Below are 20613 nucleotides of genomic sequence, written 5' to 3' on the forward strand. Positions count from 1 at the left end.
TTGTCTATAGGCATTTCTTTGTGATCTAATAATATAAAACTATGTTACCAGTATAGGGCTGTAACGATTCCTCGATTATAGTAAAGTACTCGATTTAAAAAATCCTTGATTGCAATTTACCCCTCGAGTAATTGGCAAAATACCGAAAGTGGTGCATTCCACAGACGAGAATCCAACAACCGCAGAATTACAGTTTTCTACGACAACGCGATATTTAAAACCATTTACAGTCATAATATAGCATAGTGCCATTGTGAAATCACAAAGGCTGTGATTCAGTTAAATAAATATATCCGTTTTTTATATCTGTTTTTTGTTTGTTTTGTTTTTTCACAGAGAAGACGCTTCAATTACATGAGTGCAGATTAGCCTAACGTTACATGTTAAAATTACCTCAGCTCCGTCCACAGTAAACGCTGCTTTAAGCAAACTCAGTCTCTGCAGTGCTGTTTGTTTAGGTTTCCAATAACGTGCAAATATGGGAACGCAAGTCGGACGCAGTTTGTGTTTCATAGTTGCACTGTTATCATTTGTGGAGCACATCTGGGTTTCTCAAACTGCTGTTCATCGCAATTTCAAAATAAAAGTTTAAACATTGCGATTTCAAAATATAAGTTATCTTGCTCTGAGTTTGCTTGTTTTGATGTGCACATGTTCTCGTTCAAGAAATTACAGTGACTGTAGCATTTCTATCGTACAGAAGTGGCCAAATATTAAAGTTGACATTTGAATTAATTGTTTGGACAATATTAAACAAGGATTTGATAATGCCAGGCTTAGTGTAACAACAACCAGGCCGCTGGCGCCCTCTGCAGGCATTTGTTATTTATGTACATAAGTTATGTTTATATTAGTTTATATAATTTATTTTACATGGGTATAGTTTAACAGTGTTCTTCAATAAAACCAATATAATTACTTACTTTGATACTTTACTTGAACCAATTATTGTTGCTTGTTATTATATATTTGTATTTTAAGTCATTTTAAAGGCTGTTGTTAACTTGAATCTATTTTTTACCACAATTTTTTTATCCGATTACTTGAATAGAATACTCGATTACTAAAATAATCGAAAGCTACAGCCCTATCATAATAAAAAAGATTGCTTTTTAAAGCATTTGTTTGTTTCCCAATACTGAAAGCTAATGAAAAGGTAATGTGCAATCCTGCTGCTCCCTCAAGTGGACAAAAGTGGTATTATAGCTTGCATTTTACAATTGAAGTGTTTGAATGAATGAGTGAATGAATGGGAATTTGGTTTTTCAATTATATCTCGGTAACCAGAACGCGAAAAATTCTGAAACTCAGAGCATAGATAGTGCTCGAGTAGCCCTCGATGGAGGCCCACGGAGGCCCGCGACGACACGTTTCGATCAAGAGCCTGGAGAGGACCTTACCATCAAAATTTGAATGTGCAACGACTTTCCGTTTTCGAGTTATTAGTGAATTTGTATTCGGGGGCGTGGCTTAAATGCCCGTTTTACTTTCGTTTCATTTCATTCATTTACTTTCGTCCATTTCCATATCTCAATGTGACACAATTGTCAAGTAATACTCCAATAGATGAGTTTTGACAAAATATGATTGACAATGTTAAAATAATGATTTTATAAAGTCTAAATATGAATTATATGACAATATTAGGGAGCAGTATGATGAAATGGCAGCAGGGGGCAGTAAAATACCACTTATTAGCTTAATGACATGTTATATCATTTTTACCTTTTTAACTGTTATAGAGGCAAATTTTGTCTGATCTGTCTGAAATTTTTCATGCTTATTAAGAGTCATGAACATTATTATATGAAAATTATATGATAATAGATAGGAATAGGAATTTTTCATAGGAAAAGACCATTCACAGCCAATACAGGCAATTTACCATAGGAAATATATGGTTTTAAAGCGTTTTAACAGTTATAGCGCCACCTTTGGTCCGATCTCCATACAAATTTCCAGGCTTCTTTAGCATGTTATGACAAATATGCACATCAATTTTTGTGAAGTTCTGTGCTTTCGTTTAGGATTTATAGGCTTTTGAGTGCATTTTGCCACACCCATTTTCTTTATAACCCAATATACCCCTGCGAAAAATGCAAAAGTTCAACTTTTTTTTGATAATTATTTATCTAGAGAGTCCATAGAATTGTCTTAGACTCGTTTGGTTCCGATCGGGCGAAAAACCTAGGACTAGTTCGCAAAAGTAGGTTTTTAACATAATTACGAATATTTAATGAACGGTTTGATTGACAGCAATGGTTCTTGAGGCAAAGTTGTTCTCCATGAGAAGGTCTATCAAATGATATGCATATCGTGTGGATATTTGTAACACCACGTGATTACGGAGCTGTAAAACTCGTTAGCGCCAACTAGTGGCCGATTTCTTTCAAAATTCTTACAGACCTCTAGGGCCATGAGTCGAACATGCCTACCGAGTTTTGTTCCGATCAGCCTCCGTTAACCTTGTCTAATAGGTGCTCAAACTTCATTGGCCGATGGCGGCCATGTTTTTTGAGATATGCCAATGTCCTCAAAGACATACATGGCACCTTGGACGAAGACACTGCATACCAATTTTCAAGTCAATCGGACTAACGGTCAGGTCGTCATAGCCCTTTTCATGTTTTTTTCATGTTATAGCGCCACCTAGTGTTTAATCGTCGCGATTTTTTTACTGTGACCCAAGATTGAACTCCTACATATGTGGACCGAGTTTGGTGAAGATACCTCATTTACATCTTGAGTTATAGCCCTTTTAGTAAAATAGGCTCCTCCCACAACATTAGTTTTGCGCCCCCTAGCGACCGTGAATCGAAATTTCAACTTTTTTTCGATAATTATTGATATTCAGACTCCATAGAACATTTCTGCACTGGTTTGGTTCCGATCGGACTAAAAACCTAGGACTAGTTCGCAAAAGTAGGTTTTTGACAAAATTCAAAATGGCGGAAAAATTTGCATACCGGAAATGAAATCGGAGATATACGTTTTGTTCTTCAGGGTTCCAGCTTTCCAATGATATAAGACACTTGAGTCTACGACATATGGTCTAGGAGTTATGAGCAGTTTCGCGCTTTTGGTCGCTATAGCGCCACCTATGGGCCAATCGGAGTCATACTCTCTGAACCTCTCCTCGATTTTTGTACTACCATTTGGCAAAGTTTCAAGTCTCCAGCACTTACGGTTTAGGCTGCACGATGCGTTTTACGGCAGAAGAAAAATAATAAAAATCAGCACAATTACAATAGGGTTTCAGCACTTCGTGCTTGAACCCCTAAAAATGACTGCAAATGTATAAAAATTTAACTTAAAATGAAGTTAAATCATATCACATGCAAAATACACATCAACACAATACATGCACAGCAAAGGCATTATGGAAACTTTTTTTTTTTTTACACAAGTTACACAAGGATATAATTGAAATGGTATGATATGGTCAAAACAGTTTATTTGTCTTTCCATAAGACTGAAAATAACATCATCTTTAAGATGATTAAACCTTCTATTCGCCAAGTCTCTTTTAGTGAGCCTGAGGTAGGGCTGGGTGACAAATCTATATACCACGATATATCTTATATAGATGATATAAAGTAAAGAAATATCGTGACCATCGATATAATTTAATAACACTTGTATTTGATCAATTAAGTTTTTGTTTCAATTAAGTAATTGGCACCGTAAAACAATCAGTAAAAACGAAAAACAATTCAAATAAGACATGAGCAAATCTAATCATCACAGTAATGATGTTAATGTAGCAGTATGAGTTAACTCGTGACGAGCTGGCACTCTTTTGGCCAATCACTGCCACAGGCTCCCCCCATAAATCCAGGTAGTAGTCCCTCTGATTGCCCTCTTGCTCGCTGGTGACGGAAGTGCGTCATACTTCCGGGTCACTCACTCCGTGCGTTGCTCTGCTGTGCTACAGGTAAAGTAGCGGCTTTGCTGTCTCCGTTCTTATTCCATTGGTATCGGCTGCTGTTATGTTTACTATGCATTGAATGCTCATAGATCTCCGGTTGGCGGGCCAGTCCTTCACTCCGTCGTTCAACGCATTCAAAAGCGGATGTTACTGAAAGCTGCCTGTACCGTTTGTACCCTTTGAGCTGCCGCCTCCTGGGTGATACAAAATGCTGCTTGATCGGTATGTAGGATATATAGTGTAGGATTTATTTGTTTGATTTGGGGTTAATTCATTTTTTTTTTTAATAAAGAACAGGAACCGGGCTGGTTCAACGGGAGATTGACTTCAGCTGCAGAGCATTCATTCACTAGCTGCTGTTTTGCCTGGATTGCTGTTTGTTTAACGTACATTTTGAATATTGTACCATCAACCTTAACGTTATCTGATTGCTGCACGTCCGTCCTGGAGTGTTGCTTGCCTAACGTGTATATTTTGAACATTGTATCAGCAGCTCTACTCGATCGCGCTACCTGCTCGTCCTGGACAGCTGTTTCCTCATGTGTGTTTTGAACATTACGTACCAGCAACTCTAACGTTACTCGATCACTGTACAGCTGTCTCTTTAATGCAGATTTTGAACACTGTATCACCAACTCTACTCGATCGCTGCATGCCCGCCCTGGACAGCTGTTAATGTGTACGTTTGGAACATTTATACCAGCAACTCTACTTGATCATTGCCTGCCCGTTCTGCCTTCACGGCCACTGGGCAATCACGGCCAAACGGTCGAATGTGTGAGCCTCCAGTTTTACGTGGGTCAGTATTTTAAACTGTTTGAATGCAGCTAAATGGGTTGGCTCTCTATAGTTATAATTTGGTTAAGAGGTTTATTTTCCTTTTCATTATTTTGTTTTCAATTTAGTTAATTTGCATTATGGTTTTTGTTTCTTTATCAGTGACTTTAGTTTTTCATTAGATTCATCAGTTCAGTTAATGCATTTATATTTTGTCTTATTACTGAATTTGTTTTCCTTGGCCAAGGTCTCATTGTACTTTAATCCATATTCATTATTTTGTTTTTCTTGGTTTATTGAGAAGTGTTTTAGAATTGGTCTTTTCTAGTGTACCTCCTTCTGGAACCATTGCTGGTTCTGGCAGTTTGGTTATTTTGTGATTTAAGATTATTTTAATTTGTTTCCTTCATTTAAATATTACATTGGTTTTTCTTTCTGTTGAGTGAATCCCCTTTGATCGTGTGTGTTTGTTTGTTTTAGTTGCTGAGAGCCAAGGTGGTGGTGTTGGTGTCTGGGTGGTGGTGTCCCCTTCCTGCGTGCTGTGTTGTCTACCCCGTTTTCTTTGTTGTGTTCACTGTGTTTTTTAGTGTTTGTGCGTGTTCACTGTGGTGACTTTTCCTGGGATTCCTTTGTGCCTTTGTGACTCCTTCCTCCTCCACCGGCAAGCCTCAGCAGCAAGCATGAATGTGTTTTAAATTGTTTTTGTTTTTTTTAATTATTGAAATAAAGTTGTCCATTCACAAAATTGAACCGTCTCTGGCTGAATTGTATGCGTACCTGTGTGTCCTTAAGTGAATCAATAGTATTGCAATTAGGAAATAAAGAAAATCATTCTCTGGGTGAAATTCCCAGGGTGGCGTAGTCGGTGTTTTTGAGGCAGGTTTCACCTAGACTATAACCTCCTCTGTGTCTGTCTGCTCTCGTGCCGCCACATTAAAAAAATAAATTATTTCGTGATATGTGCTCAGTTGTGGTCTCGACCAGTCTTGAACTAAAATCCTGAGTCCTCTTCTTCTGAGACCGAGACTAGACCAAGACCTTGAAAAAGTGGACCGATCTCGAGTACTACAACACTACTATACATATGTCTTGATTCCCAGCGGTTAAACCCTTGTCGATGTCATCTTTGGCTGCTGGTCCACCACCTCTCTACTGTCAGTCCGGCTTTAAAGGAACACGGCAACTTTTTGGGACTTTAGCTTATTCACCGTATCCCCCAGAGTTAGATAAGTCCATACATACCCTTCTCATAGTCACAGCGTGGTCACATGAAACACGGCCATCTTCTAACCATATACATACTGGGAACTATATTCTCAGAAGGCAAAGCACTGCTACTTGGGTGGAGTGATTGGGCGCAACACTCTGAGCGAACTCTCTGCTCCTCACCACGGGGCTTCTCAGGTGCTGCGAGCAAATCACTCCGCCCATGTAGCAGTGCTTCACCTTCTGAGAATATAGTTCCCAGTATGTATATGGTTAGAAGATGGCTGTGTCTCATGTTACCTTGTTATTCGTACACGCTGTGATTTTACAAATCATAACATGTAAATAAGAAAATGTTGGTGTTATTTTTGTCACTTATTGGGAGCAGTATGCTAGCTGGAGCCATTTACCTCCAGTCTTTGTGCTAAGCTAGGCTAGTGGTGGGTGTGTCAGACAGAGTTACGGCACGCACGGAGATGAGAAGGGTGTGTATGGACTTATCTAACTCTGGGGGATACGGTGAATAAGCTAAAGTCCCAAAAAGTCAGCATGTTCCTTTAAACTGCTGGTCCTCCACAGATAAAAACATAAGTCGCTGGACCTGGACTGGGCTCAGGCTGGTCCTCCAATCAGACTTCACTCGTTTCATGGTGGAGGTTCCTTCTCACACACCGTTGTGTTCACTGGTAGGACCTGGTAGACATTCATAAGAGGCACATTCTTGAAACTTGTACACCTTTCCTCTGAAAAGCAGGGTGTAATGTATGGCGGAATAGCACTGGGACTCAGGAGCACTTCGACTCGGCACAGTAAAAAGTCACATTGGTTCTAATGACAGAAGTGAGAGAGAGAGGGAGAGATGATTGGAGTGATGATATTACTGCGCCGAGTCGAAGTGCTCCCAAGTGCTATTCCGCCATACATTATAGTTATCCTTTTTACCCGCTTAGAACGTGGAGGTGTTTGGTCGCTTCTAGCTTCATCTCTGTTTGGATTGCACTGAGACGAGAGAGGTATGTATCAACTTGTCTTAGTTAAGGGAATAACATAGTTTAATATGAAAAAACGGTGGAGTGTTCCTTTAAAGGAACTTTGGCAAAAGCCATGATTTGTTTATTTCGATGATTTTGCATGCATTTATGGATGCATGGCTTTACAAGAATTGAAAATAGAAGTTGTGTTTTTTGGCTATTGTTTGTGGACTTTCATAATTTTGTGCATTGAAAAGAATGATCATTTTGTTAAATATCTATTTCTGTGTTCAAGTAAAAAAAAAAAAAAAGTGACATGATGCTAAGCAGATTTTTGGGTGTTTTGAACTCTTTTTTTCAGAATTGTTATGAACAATTTTTGACAATTGTACTACTTTTAAAATTACATTTTAGATGGAAAAGCTAATAGCTCTTGGCTATGTCCCTCTTCTGCTTTGGGGCAAATGTTTGAGATGGCAACTGGGGGGTATGGATTGTTGGGGGGAATAAATCCTCATTATTCTTTGAGTATATTTTACAGGATAAAATGTATTGGGAAGCACTGATACTTACATTTTTTAAAAAATATTTTAATACGTACTTTAATAAGTTCTGTAGTTATACAATGTATATGTTGAACTGCACAGTTTTTTAATGCTGCATTTTGCAAAGGTTTAAGTGCAGAAATTCACCCTTCAGATAAATAACAAGAGGTGATGAGGAAGAGAGTCAGGACTGGGAAGAGACAGAGGATGTTGAAGACACAGAGGGAGACCATGAGAGAATAAATACATACATTATGAAGAATGTAGAAGAGGGAAGATTCAGAGCAGATAGAAGAAGAACAGAGATAAAGTGGGGAGATAGAAGCAGAGAGACCTGTGGAGGAAGAAAGAGAGAGAGGGAGATAAAAGTGACAAAAATACTGAACAGACAAAGGGGGTGAAGAAACAGACTGATAGAGGAGAGATTATTTCACTTGAGATGGAGGAAATGAAAGCAAGGAGAGAGATGGAGAGAAGAGTGAATAGCATAGTAGCAAGTGCACAGAAGAACGAGGAAGTCATATTGAAAGAAGAAGTAAGTAAAAGAAGATGAGGAAAAGCCAGTACATAAGGAACAATGTGAACTTATGCACTAGGACTAATGCCAAAAACTGACATGATCGGTTTCTTTTATTTTTTTTCTTCACAGCAAATCAGCTGTCAACATGGTTGCAAAAAATATAGATCTGGATAAAACGGCTAGTTGTGACAGCAGCGGCAATCCACCTGTCACTCAAGTGGACACGCCCATAATTATGCAGAACTTTAAGGCTTAATATAATTTAAATGGATGAGTTATAAAAAAATGCACCCCCTCACAGTTGTCATGAAGGGCAAAATGAGCTATATAGACCAAAAGCACTTTTTTGCACCAGGCTGTAAACATTTTATTTGTTTACAGCCTTTTTTTTCTGCTGTAAAGTTGGGCATTTTAATATGGGGGTCTATACCCTGGAAATCCAGAGTTCTCGCGAGAGCACAATTTGAATTTGCTCAATGAGTTACTCTGGTGTCGAGTAATGATGCTCATTAACTATGCCCCTGGATCCGAGCTGCACCAATCACATCGGTTTATGTTATATAGGCGGGCCAGAGGCGAGATGACGACAGCGCTGCGACGTCTAAGTCATTAGTAAACATTGCAAGGTGGCTATGGATGAACACCATTTGTTTGAAACGGCTTTAGCCGCTACAATGAACGAGTTAGACTTGGCTTTTTATTTAAAACAGGAACAGAAGGCGGCGCTTGAATCGTTCCTTTGCAAGAAGGACGTTTTTGCTGTTTTGCCGACCAGATACGGCAAGAGTCTAATCTACCGGTTAGCTCCGCTGGTAGCCTGGTAGCTAAGCGAATGGGGCTTGTTGTGATTGGTCGTAGTGTTATCCTATTGCGTGCAGTGAGATTTTCAAATGCATGCTTGGTGCCGCCCCTCGAGTTGGGCGATTTTCATTACTCGATGCCAGACCCTTAATTTTTCGGATTTGGGTCTTTCCAGGCTAGGGGTCTATGGGATTGACTCTCTTTTGCAGCCCGTCTCTAGCGGCCAGTCAATGAATTTAATTTACTTCTGTATTGGTTTCAAGGGAGAGACAGGAAGGTCGCCGCTTGTCATATTCACAACTTTGGATGTAAACATAGCTAATGGTTTCATGAATTCACACACCTTTGTGTGATGTAGTACAAAAACTCGAAACAGAAGATGTTACCCTCTCCTCATCCCGTGTTGTTGAGCATCTTTTTCATCTCAATGCCAAGAAGGGTCGGAGGACATACAAAGTACTGGAATATTACACATTTGTTGAATTTAATCAAGGGTGTACTCATTTCTGCAACCATATATTTAAACAAAATTGCCTAATTTACTTATTTTACAGATAGCACATTTCTCTGTTTTTATTAGGATTATGTTTACATTTTGCCATCTTTCCATGAATTGAATGAGTGATTATTAAGAAATTAAATCTTTTGCATTTGTGCTGAGGAGGTGTATTCATGTATACTGAATACTGATAAAGAAGTTGACCTATCTGTAACATTATTGTAACCAAAAGTTTTTAAATGTTTAACACTGGAGGCAAATGTGATGTGTTTGTAGGGTAATGTTGTTTTCTTTGTGCTTTTGCAATCTTCATTTTACAGTAATAGTGCCAAAAGTTTAATAAATGAAGGGAAACCAGTCCAAAGATTTGTATGAAATGAACATAAAAGAGCTGCCTATTCCAATAACTGATAAGCACGCACTTTAAAAACGATAGAGGCAGATACCTAACCTGCATAATAAATGCTAAAATTACCTTACAGAAAATAGCAAGAAAATCAATTCAAGACATTTTCAATTCAATCAATTCAAGACATTTGTGCAGTTTTATTGCACAAAAAAGAACTGCCACAGAACTTGCCAGGAAGAATATGAGTTAAAATGTTTTTTTTAAAAGCTGCATTAGAATACAAAATCCTGACATAAAATCCAGCCTTCACTAAGTGTGCCATTCATTTAAAATTAATATCAAACAATCTGTTAGAACTGTACTTTAAAACACAGCACAATGTGATGTACTTACAAGCACCACTTTAATTTATGACCCGCAATGTCACACTTACTCTGTAACTACATGGAACAAGAGTATATTTCCCCAGTATTAAAAAAAACAAATTGCAATAGTTTTATTTTGACTTGCCTTGAAACATGCAAGCCTAAACTAAAACATCTGCACTTTTGCTATCAAAAATAAATAAACTACTGTATAAATGCAGATATGTACCCTGTAAAAAAAAAAAAAAAAGTGTATTGGTACACTATATTACAAAAAGGTAAGCATAATAATAATAATTATGTTATGATTATGATAATGTATGGTATCGCTTAATTGCTCCCAAATGTAAGATTGTTGAATTGCTCCCAAATGTAAGATTGTTGTATCATAATAGTAGAATAACTACCCCTTAGTTCTATAATACTTACAGTATAAATAATTTGTTAATTCTCCTGGTTGTTACCCCTATATTTCGTATTGTTCCCTTATACTTACAGTAGTTAGTTTTTTTTTTTTTGACGGAAAAACAACCTTGCTGAAAACAAGTTTTATTTAATAAAGTTTTAAATAGTTACAAACCCTGTAGTTTGTACATTGTGTGAATGTGCACCTTTAATTTCGTATAGTGGTGGGCAATAGCCAAGTATTTTCTTTTTTTCTTTTGGAGAAACGTTTGATTTTACTCCAAAACATAAACAAAAAAAATAATAAAAAACCTTCCCTGAAAAGCCTGTGGTTCCTTGTTGCATGCAAGAATAAATATCTCTTAAAGGAACACGCCGACTTTTTGGGACTTTAGCTTATTCACCGTATCCCCCAGAGTTAGATAAGTCCACACATACCCTTCTCATCTCCGTGTGTGCCGTAACTCTGTCTGACGCACCCACCGCTAGCCTAGCTTAGCACAAAGACTGGAGGTAAACGGCTCCAGCTAGCATACCGCTCCCAATAAGTGATAAAATAACGCCAACATTTTCCTGTTTACATGTTGTGATTTGTATAGTCACAGCGTGTACAAATAACAAGGTCACATGAGACACAGCCATCTTATAACCGTATACATACTGGGAACTATATTCTCAGAAGGCGAAGCACTGCTACTTGGGCGGAGTGATTTACTTGCAGCACCTGAGAAGCCCCGTGGTGAGGAGTAGAGAGTTCGCTTGCGCCTAATCACTCTGCCCAAGTAGCAGTGCTCCCAGTATGTATACGGTTAGAAGATGGCCACGCTGTGACTATGAGAAGGGTATGTATGGACTTATCTAACTCTGGGGGATACGGTGAATAAGCTAAAATCCCAAAAAGTCGGCGTGTTCCTTTAAAAAGAAGTGTATTCTTTGATTGGCTGATCCTTTACCCCTCTCAGTAGTCCACATGCACTTTGACTTCAAATACTTAAGTATATTAATAAGTAGGCACTTACACTTTTATTTGAGTTATATTAAATCAAGTTCAAAATCAAGTAGAAAATATGTGTGCTTTTTCCACCACTGATTATGCAACTCTAAGTGACTAAATTATAGCGGCACTAATTTTATACTTATACATGACTTCACAAGGGCATCTGACTTAATTTACATAACATAAGAGCATCTCACTTACATAAATGCATGCAAAATGCATTACCAGCACAATGAAAAACCGTTTATTAACACACAAGGTAAAACAGACATTTTGAATACAGAAGGGAAACTTGGAAGGCAAAACACAAGGAAAACCACATTGGTAGCACATCATAAGCACATGCAGAATAATACCAACAAACATTCAATTGTGGAAACCACAGGACATTCAAAATTATTCATTCATCCTTTCACACTGCACTGGTCAGCACATATTTGGCAGAACTCGCTGCAGAAGTCTTCACTGATTATTTTTATAAGTTCCCCCCTTCTTCCTCGACCTACATATCCTATGGGTTAGCAAAGAAAGCAAATATTCCTGTTCATTATTTTTGTAATGTTTTAATTCATCATTGAAAGAAAAAACACTCCTTGACAAAAACTAACAATGCATACCTGGAGTGCAGTTGCCTCTACATTGCCTACAGGTTTCCAGTCTGTACATTTTATAGTACTCCGCCTTGTAGTATGTGGAGAATTTGTGACACCTGTACAATTTTTTTTTTAAATCCCAAACATTCAAAAATACACAAGGCTGGAATTCATTAACCAGCCAATCAAACAAAAATCACTTGAATTTCTGAATTTCTTAAGATTTTTATAAAAATATGTAACTTTTAAAAAAGGTATGCAAAAACTGCTAGGAAACAGTCATTAAAAACACTGTGATGAATGGTTCACGTAATTGCCTGAATTGTAAGTTTCAACCCAATTTGGTTCTATTTTCCCTCCCTTTCTCTATTGGCTCCTGATATTCAAAAAGACCACTTTGTCCCCAATTTTGCATGTTTTGGAGCCTTTGGGATCATGTACATTTGGGCAGCCTTTTCAACATTTTCTCTTACATGGGTGAGGATCTTGTCCTGCCGCTGTATTGCCTCTGACACCACCTCCTCGTCTGTAACATCCTCAATGTTTCTGTCAATCTGTTGGATGAGTAATTATCCTTATAAATATTTAGAACATATTGTAAAAGTGTATGATTGGTGATGTGCTTAATATTGGGAATATTGGCATATATTGCTAATAATAAAGTATTTAATGTTTATTTTAAGTTCCAAACCTTGATTCTGATTGGTCAATAGCTGTGCTTTATTCACGATAAAACACGGCTATGACTGCTTCACCCAACGGTTCTATTTATCACTGCGCCCTTAGCAACACCCTTAGCAACCACACGAATCAACATAAACAGATTGTCCGATGCTGGTCTCGAATCGAGGGAAATTATGTCTGTGAGTTCACTACAGAGCTACTGGAGGCCAAACTTAAAACAAAGAAAGCACTGGAGCGACATTCTTGCTGCAACAGAAAACACCGCTGACAGTGCTGAGCCCCAACTAAAGAGAACCACATTAAATATCACCACAGTGGAGCCGATTGAAATGAGACAAATATTTAATGCGTGCACAATAAATGGAGATGTTCAAATAAATTTAAATAAACAACAATAAAAAAAATGGAGATGTTCAAATAAATTTAAATAAACAATAAAAAAGTATCTCTTGTTAGGCAGCATTTTAGCAACTAAATTAATAACATTAATAAAATAGATTAAAGACCTAACTGTTATCTATCAAAATATGTGCCCTTGTGTTTTTATTTAGGCTATGTAAATATTTAGTTTAGTGCAGAGAGAAAATAACGGAATAAACAAAAAATAAACGTTTTCTCATGCTGAGAGATAAGCTATGCCTATTTGTGTGAGGAAATTTCACAAATATTGTGTTGTACAAAATAAAAAGAATGAGACAAAGTTTGAGAACGGTTTGTTGTTTTTATTTGAGCTTTCATGCATATTACACATTGGACCGTTGTTGTTCACGGTCAGGGACTATTTTTTTCTAGCGGAAGGAATGCTTTTATTGATTTAACTTCATGAAAGTTGCACTAATAAATTTTTTTTACTTTAATATTGTGTGGTAACCGTTTTATAAAAGCAATAAGGTACTCGAGGCAAGTGCTGTATCGTAATAAGTAACTCCGCTTCACGTCGTGCCTAACAATGCCCTTCAGCCGTTACTTATTCACGATACAGCACAGCCTCTCGTACTTTATTGCTTACAAGTGCAATACTACAAAAGCAGTTTAATTATTCTAACCTTAAATTTGTAAACTATTAAAATAAAAATAAAACATTTTATTAAAAGTGCAGATACATACTTGCTATAAACAAACCTTATAGTCCTCAGGCACTTAGGATAGCAGAACATTGTTGTAAGCAAAATCTGCCGCCCTTTGCTGAATAACATATTTTTCCTTCTTTGTAGCACCAACAGGATAGGTGCCACTTGTTTTGTTGGTGACAATCTCCTTGTAAATAGCTTGATACATTTGTCTGAACAGCCGTTCAAACTCTGCATTTGAGTGTGGCGAGGATTCAGTACAGCTTTGCACAGGCTTCTAGGTTGCTTACTTAGAGTAACAATATAGTTGATTCATCATCTCCAAATTACCTTTTCGTCCTCTGGCACAAGACATTGTGCTTTTGAAAAGGTACCCAAGGTTTGGTGCTGGACTGAGATGTCAATCAATGGCATCCTACAGGACATAATTTTTTGCCATTGGGTTGACTACTCTGCTGTAAATTACTACTCTGCTGCAAAAGTACTCTAGTAAATTACTAGGTAAATTACTACTCTGCTGCTCACTGGTCTTGGTCAACTCAAAGTGGAGTTTCAGTTCTTCCCACTGGTCTAAAATACGAGTAACCGCAGACTCAACCGATAGCTAATGTGTGGCACACACTTTCAACTCTCAGATACAAAAAATAAATACATAAAAAAGAAAGACAAACTATCTTGTGAAATATCATCAAAATGCAGTGTCATCAGTTTGACAAAAAAAACAAAACAAACAGAACTTTCTAATGTATTGCGTACCATTTACACGAGGTAGAGAGCACTAATTAAGTTCACCTGTTGTTCATCTAGTTCCCTCATTTACCTCTGTGTATTTAAGTGCTCAGTTTCCTTTGTTCAGTTGTATAGTGTTTAATAGTGTTTTCAGTTCTGTTTAATAAATACAAACTGGCCTATATCTTTATTTCAACTCAAGTCACGCCACTGATACTGTATGTCAAAGGATCTAGTCTTGGTGTGCAAATGCAAAATAAACCATTGGCCAGAGGAAAACTGAGAACAGAGCAGAACTGCCCTCTGGCTTTCTTAGTTGGAGACAATATTAATATTCAACAATATTGTTGATCTGACTACTGATACTGCTGTATGAGAACTGAACTGAGCTGGACGATGACATCACTGTTTTCTACAGAACTTCTTTATAGATTAAATTGACTAATTCAATAATTGATGATCTTTACAATGGAACTGAACTGAATTCAGCTGAACAACGTCATTTTCCTGTTATCACTGTAAAGCTGCTTTGAAACAATCTGTATTGTGTAAAGCGCTATATAAACAAAGGTGACTTGACCTGTCACTTTTCTATGTAAAGTATACTTTGTTGTTCATTAATAATAATTTTAAACTTTATTTTATATAGCGCCTTTAAAAGTTGCATCTCAAAGCGCTTTACAAAGACATACAGAAAAAATACATTGAGATACATACAGATTAACATAATTAAAAAATAGAACTATAAAATCTAAATAAAAAAATCACATATATGCTAGCCGGAAAAATACGTTTTAGGAGAAGATGTTAAAGTCTTCAGCATGTCTAATCTCAGTGGGGAGAGAATTCCATAGTTTTGGAGCCAAGGAAGAAAAAGCTCGGTCACCCATAGAGCGTAAACGAGTTGCAGAAATAGTTAAAAAGACAGAATCAGAAGAGCTGAGATTACGCCTTGGGGTATAGACAGTTAAAAGTTCAGACAGGTATTCTGGCGATAAATCATGCAGGGCCTTGTAGGTAAGCATGAGAATTCTAAAATATATGCGAAACCTGACAGTATGCCAGTGCAAGGACTCAAAGATTGGAGTGATGTGCTCACTCGTCCTGTCAGGATTCTGGCAGTTGAGTTTTGAACATACTGCAATTTGTTTAGAGTTGATTTAGAGACCCCAGCGAGCAGAGCATTACAATAGTCAATGCGAGAAAAAACAAATGTGTTGATCAGTTTTTCCGCCACAAAGAAAGATAGCATGGGGCGCAGTCTTGCAATGTTTCTGAGGTGAAAAAATTATACTTTAACCTTGTTCTGGACATGTGGATGAAATGTTAAGTTTGAACCAAATATCACCACCAGATTTTCTAATTTTGTTTGTAACTCCATAGCAGAACCATCAACCTTCAGGGTTAAAGTGCCATGTTTACATATTTGGTGGGGTGAACCAATTAGCATAACCTCAGTCTTGTCACTGTTGAGACAAAGAACATTTTGTGACATCCATATTTTTACCTCTGATATGTAGTGTTCTAGACAGACAACAGCCGAGTTATCAGCAGGTTTTGAGTGAATGTAAATCTGAGTGTCGACTGCATAAAAATTAAACTTAAGACCAAGGGATCTTAGAAGTTGCCGAGGGGGGAAATGTACATGCTAAAAATTAAGGGAAAATGCACTGAACCAATACTGGACCTAAATTCACCCAGGGACACAAACTGCCTAAGGTCTGAGAGGTAAGACTTAAACCAGTTTAATACAGTGTCAGTAACACCAAAAACGTTTCCAAACGAGTGAGTAAAAGAAAATGATCTACAGTGTCAAAAGCTGCACTGAGATCAAGAAGAATCAGGATTGAAAGACAGCCAGTGTATTGTTCCTTCTCGTGTAGTGCATTTATTAAACTACACACACATAGAGATGTATCTCAGAACTAGATATTTATTATTAAACACTAGCAGCGTGTGCTGCTCACAAGCCTGTGCATGTATATCACTCACTCCCAGTAACCACAGTATTAAGAAACAAGGTGGCCCTCTACTGGAGTCAATATGAAATTACACCACAAAATGCACCACATCCCCCTTTTTCTCAGGGAACAATTCTAGCTATAAACAGGATATAAGAACACTAAACATAGCTCTTAAAGTCCACATAACAGGAACATTGTCTTTCTCATTTATAGCAAACATCTTGTTAAATAAGCAGTTCAAAGCTTAACATGTCTAACCTTAATTACTAGGCAAACTTATAGTCAGTCCATACAGTAGTCCTGAAACCTCACAGGAACTTTCGCCACCCGACCACTCCTGGTGATTGTGGTACTGTTTTTATGTAAGGATTGATCTGGTACACCCTGTGCAAACCGATCTCTCACTTCATGTGCCACTGGGATGTTAGAGTGTGCACCGTCATTGCGCTCATCTGCAGGAACAAATGTTTCTGTGTGCTTGTGAATTGTTATCCTTAGGTGGTGCCTGTTGCGGCGAAACTGTCGTCCTGCTGCATTGACAACATTGTATGACCTTGGCTCATCTCGTTTGGAAACAATGAGACCCGGCTGCCACCCTCTGTCTGTTTCAATGTGTACGGTATTACCTGCATGCGGTTCTTACAGGGCTTTTGCTCCCACATTGTAGTGACACCCTTGCTTCTTTTGCAGGGTTTGGAGCACCTGATGAACACCTTTGGGAGACCTGCGTGAAGTTGGCCCCCCACCCAACGCAAAACGTCGTCAAACTATGCTCAATCGTTTGTGCTCCGTTTGTGCTGGTTTGTGCTGTAAAAAGTTTCGTTTGTGCTGCTTCGGTTTTTTAGATATTAAAATTATATTTTTAGGTCATTCTGAGTTCACTCAGCCCCCCCACATGCTCCAAATTCACCCAAAATAGTCTTGTTCGTTTGTGCTTCGTTTGTGCTGGTTTGTGCCGGTAAAATTTTCGTCTGTGCTGCGTTGGGTTAAAAATATCAGAAATTGAATTATAGACGATGACGTCACCAGCCCCCCCACATGCTCCAAATTCACCCAAAATAGACGCAATCGTTTGTGCTCCGTTTGTGCTGGTTTGTGCTGGTAAAAGTTTCGTTTGTGCTGCGTCGGGTTTTAAAATATTAGACATTAAATTATTGTTGATGACGTCACCAACCCAAAATAGTCTCGTTCGTTTGTGCACAACTAACTGAATGGGAGAGACACTGAATGAGAGAGAATTCTAGACGGTGCACCAGCCCACTTTTTTTAACAGTAGACTAGTTAAAGTAACAAGGTAAGACCTAAAGAATCGGCAAACCAAATCATAATATTCACTTAGGTTATTATACTGTATGTTGTCCTGTGCGTTTTCAACTTTTAACGAACACTGCGGATCACAGGATGTGGATGCAACACAAACTTCAAGGTAAGTGTTTTTACTTACTGTATGTTGTGTTTTGTTAATAACATATGAAAATTGTCACAAATACATGCACCATAATCTGTTTGCTGCGTTTATACTCGTGTGTAAAGGTCTATAGGCTACAGTAGGCTGGGGTGAACAGTTTGGATTCTTCTTCTTTTTTTATGTCTCTTAAGCTCACTAAGGCAATTTTTTTTTTTTTTTGATGAAACATACACTGATATTGTGAAATATTATTACAATTTAATAGCTATTTAGCTATTTTCGGTTTTAATATAATTACAATGTCATTTATTCCTGTGATGTAAAAGCTGAATTTTCTGTATCATTAGACCTACTCCAGTTTTCAATTTCACATGATACTTTAGAAATCATAGTAAAATGTTGATTGTATGCTCAATAATTATTGGTGCTCAGTTAAGAAAGGCTCTTAATTTTGATCAATGTTGATCATCCTTTTTTTATTTTTATTTTTTATTATGTCCTTGCTAAATAAAAGTATTATTTTTCATATTACTTAACCAAAATCTTTGAATTGCTGTTTATATTGGTTTTCAGAAGAAGAAAAAAACAACAATAAGCAGCACAACTGTTTTCAACATTGATGTTTCTTGAGCATCAAATTCATAACATCAGTAGCTATATTAGAATGTTTTCTGAAGGATCATGTGACACTGAACTAATGATGCTAAAATTCAGCTTTGATTACAAGAATAAATTACTTTACTATATATTCACATATAAAACTGCAGTATTACATTGGAATAATATTTCACAATATTACTGTATTTTTGATAAAATAAATATAGCCTTAGTGAGCATAAGGGAAAATTAAACTTTGAGAAACATTAAAAAATAAACTTTTTAAATCTTTTGACTGGTAGGCTACTGTGTGTGTATCTATGTGTCTGTGTGTATACATCATTTAATTACTACTACTATTATTATTATTATTATTATGTATGTGGAAACTCATGACTCAATTAAATCAAAATGATTTAACTTTTGAAATTTAATTATGTACTATCGAACATCCATTAACAAAAAAAAAATACCTTTAAAAACTTAAACTTAAAAACACTTAATACTGACAAGTTACAATCTGTCTTCAAACCAAAGATACCACACAAAATAATAGACTTGAGTGCAAACTTCCATAAAATAGCACACTACTTCTCCTAACAGGAGTAAGAAAACCAGGGTGTGTGGCATACAAAAAGTTCAACAAAAATAATTTAACTTGTGAAATTAAATATAAATAGTGCAATCAGTCTTTTGTGTATAATACAGCATGTGGGCATATTTTGTTTTTATCTGACGCTCCTGTCACTCCACTTCTCAGGTCATACATCTCCCAGACACATGGAGACCTCCTGCAATAGGCCACATAATGTCCAAGAGCATCCTGGGTTAAGCCTCCTCTAAAAGCAATGACTGCCCGTAAAGTAAATCTCTTTCCCTGGAGCATCAGATCGGAGGGAAATTCACTCAAAGGAAATTCTGTGGAGTTGCTTCCCAGGTCAGTGTCAATCCACATAAGTTCTCCCAGACTGTAACTGTGAGAAACTTTCCCTGCACAGAGCACTTTTTCTGAGGTATCTGGCTTGATTGCAGAGGGACACTGTGACGGACTTTGGATCGGCCTGAGGCAGGGGGACTCCGGAAGGTCAAGGCCTTCTTCCACTGCGGTCTGAAGATGAGCCACGCCAGAAGCCTGCAGTACAGCAACAGAAGTACAAACAAATGCAATTTCCCTTGTGACTTGTTTGCTGAGACCACAATACTGTGAAGAGCACTGTTTTGATAATGAAACACAAGTGCGTTTTGTCATTGACTTTTCAATGATAGTGGAGATGTGGCATTGTGCATCGATTTGGAGGGCACCAGACTTCAGTCGGACAGCTTTGAATATTTCGCTTAGCAGTTCTGCCCTCTGTATGTAGGCCTGTGCATTCAGACCCTTTGTGGTGATGGATTTCACTAGCTGGAGGAGGTTGTTGGAATCCTCATTGCAAACAATATTTTCAAAAGTGACACTATCACAGTAAGCACAACATAAGCATTGACAAAAAGCATAAAATGCACATGTGTTCAGCACAGAGATTCTTGATTTCCTGAGTTTAACAGGCTGTTGATTGTTTCCATTTTTCAACAGGTCCACTTTGAGTCTTTTCCCTCTCACAGATGGATCTGCATGGAGCCATTCAGGACAAGGAGAGAGGTATGAACTCCTCTTCCTCTTTTTGGGTGGAACTGCTAAGCCTCTCCAGTTTTCAACAGCTTCTTCATCTGTTGGATGGATGTTTGTGACAGTGTCAGACTTCCCAGAGCAGGAAGCATCCATTTCTGGCCTTCCATCTACACTGGAGGTTGTGGTTGGTAGTGGATTGACTCCTGTGTCGATCACTGTCGCAACAGCCTTATCCTCTTCACCTTTTTCCACACTCTTTTGTTTTGCAGAAAAAATACGCATGTTGCCTTCAATGAAGGACAGATGTCGAGCAATGAATCGATCCACTCGAATAGGCAAGTGTTCATGCTTGAAAAGGCCGCGTTTGATGTTTTTAAACTCGGCTTCGACATTGGCTGAACTTGCGGTGATTTTGGAGCTCCGGAAGTGAGGGATCATTACCCCTGTCCAGAGAGGTAAGTAATTTGCAAGCCAGATTATATGTGGAATAATCTCAGGGAGGAAGTGCATATTGTCATGATCACCATTAGATGTGGCAAGTGACCTGCTCTCCTCACATATATCTGTTACCCACTGCTGCAGGTCTGTCTGTGTTT

The 20613-nt window shown here is 37.8% G+C and overlaps 1 protein-coding gene across 1 annotated transcript in view; it reads right to left on the minus strand.

Annotated features, from left to right (window-relative positions):
• The window catches only part of LOC308689610 (stonustoxin subunit beta-like), a 392706-nt gene extending 381705 nt beyond the window's left edge, over positions 1 to 11001 (minus strand). The window contains exon 1 of the mRNA XM_081363421.1: positions 10928 to 11001. The gene's annotated coding sequence lies outside the window, so the exon portion shown is untranslated. The remainder of the gene's footprint in view (positions 1 to 10927) is intronic.
• Positions 11002 to 20613: the final 9612 nt, after the last annotated feature.

This window comes from Scardinius erythrophthalmus (assembly GCF_964197995.2).
Source record: "Scardinius erythrophthalmus genome assembly, chromosome: 4".
NCBI classification, from domain to species: Eukaryota; Metazoa; Chordata; class Actinopteri; order Cypriniformes; family Leuciscidae; genus Scardinius; species Scardinius erythrophthalmus.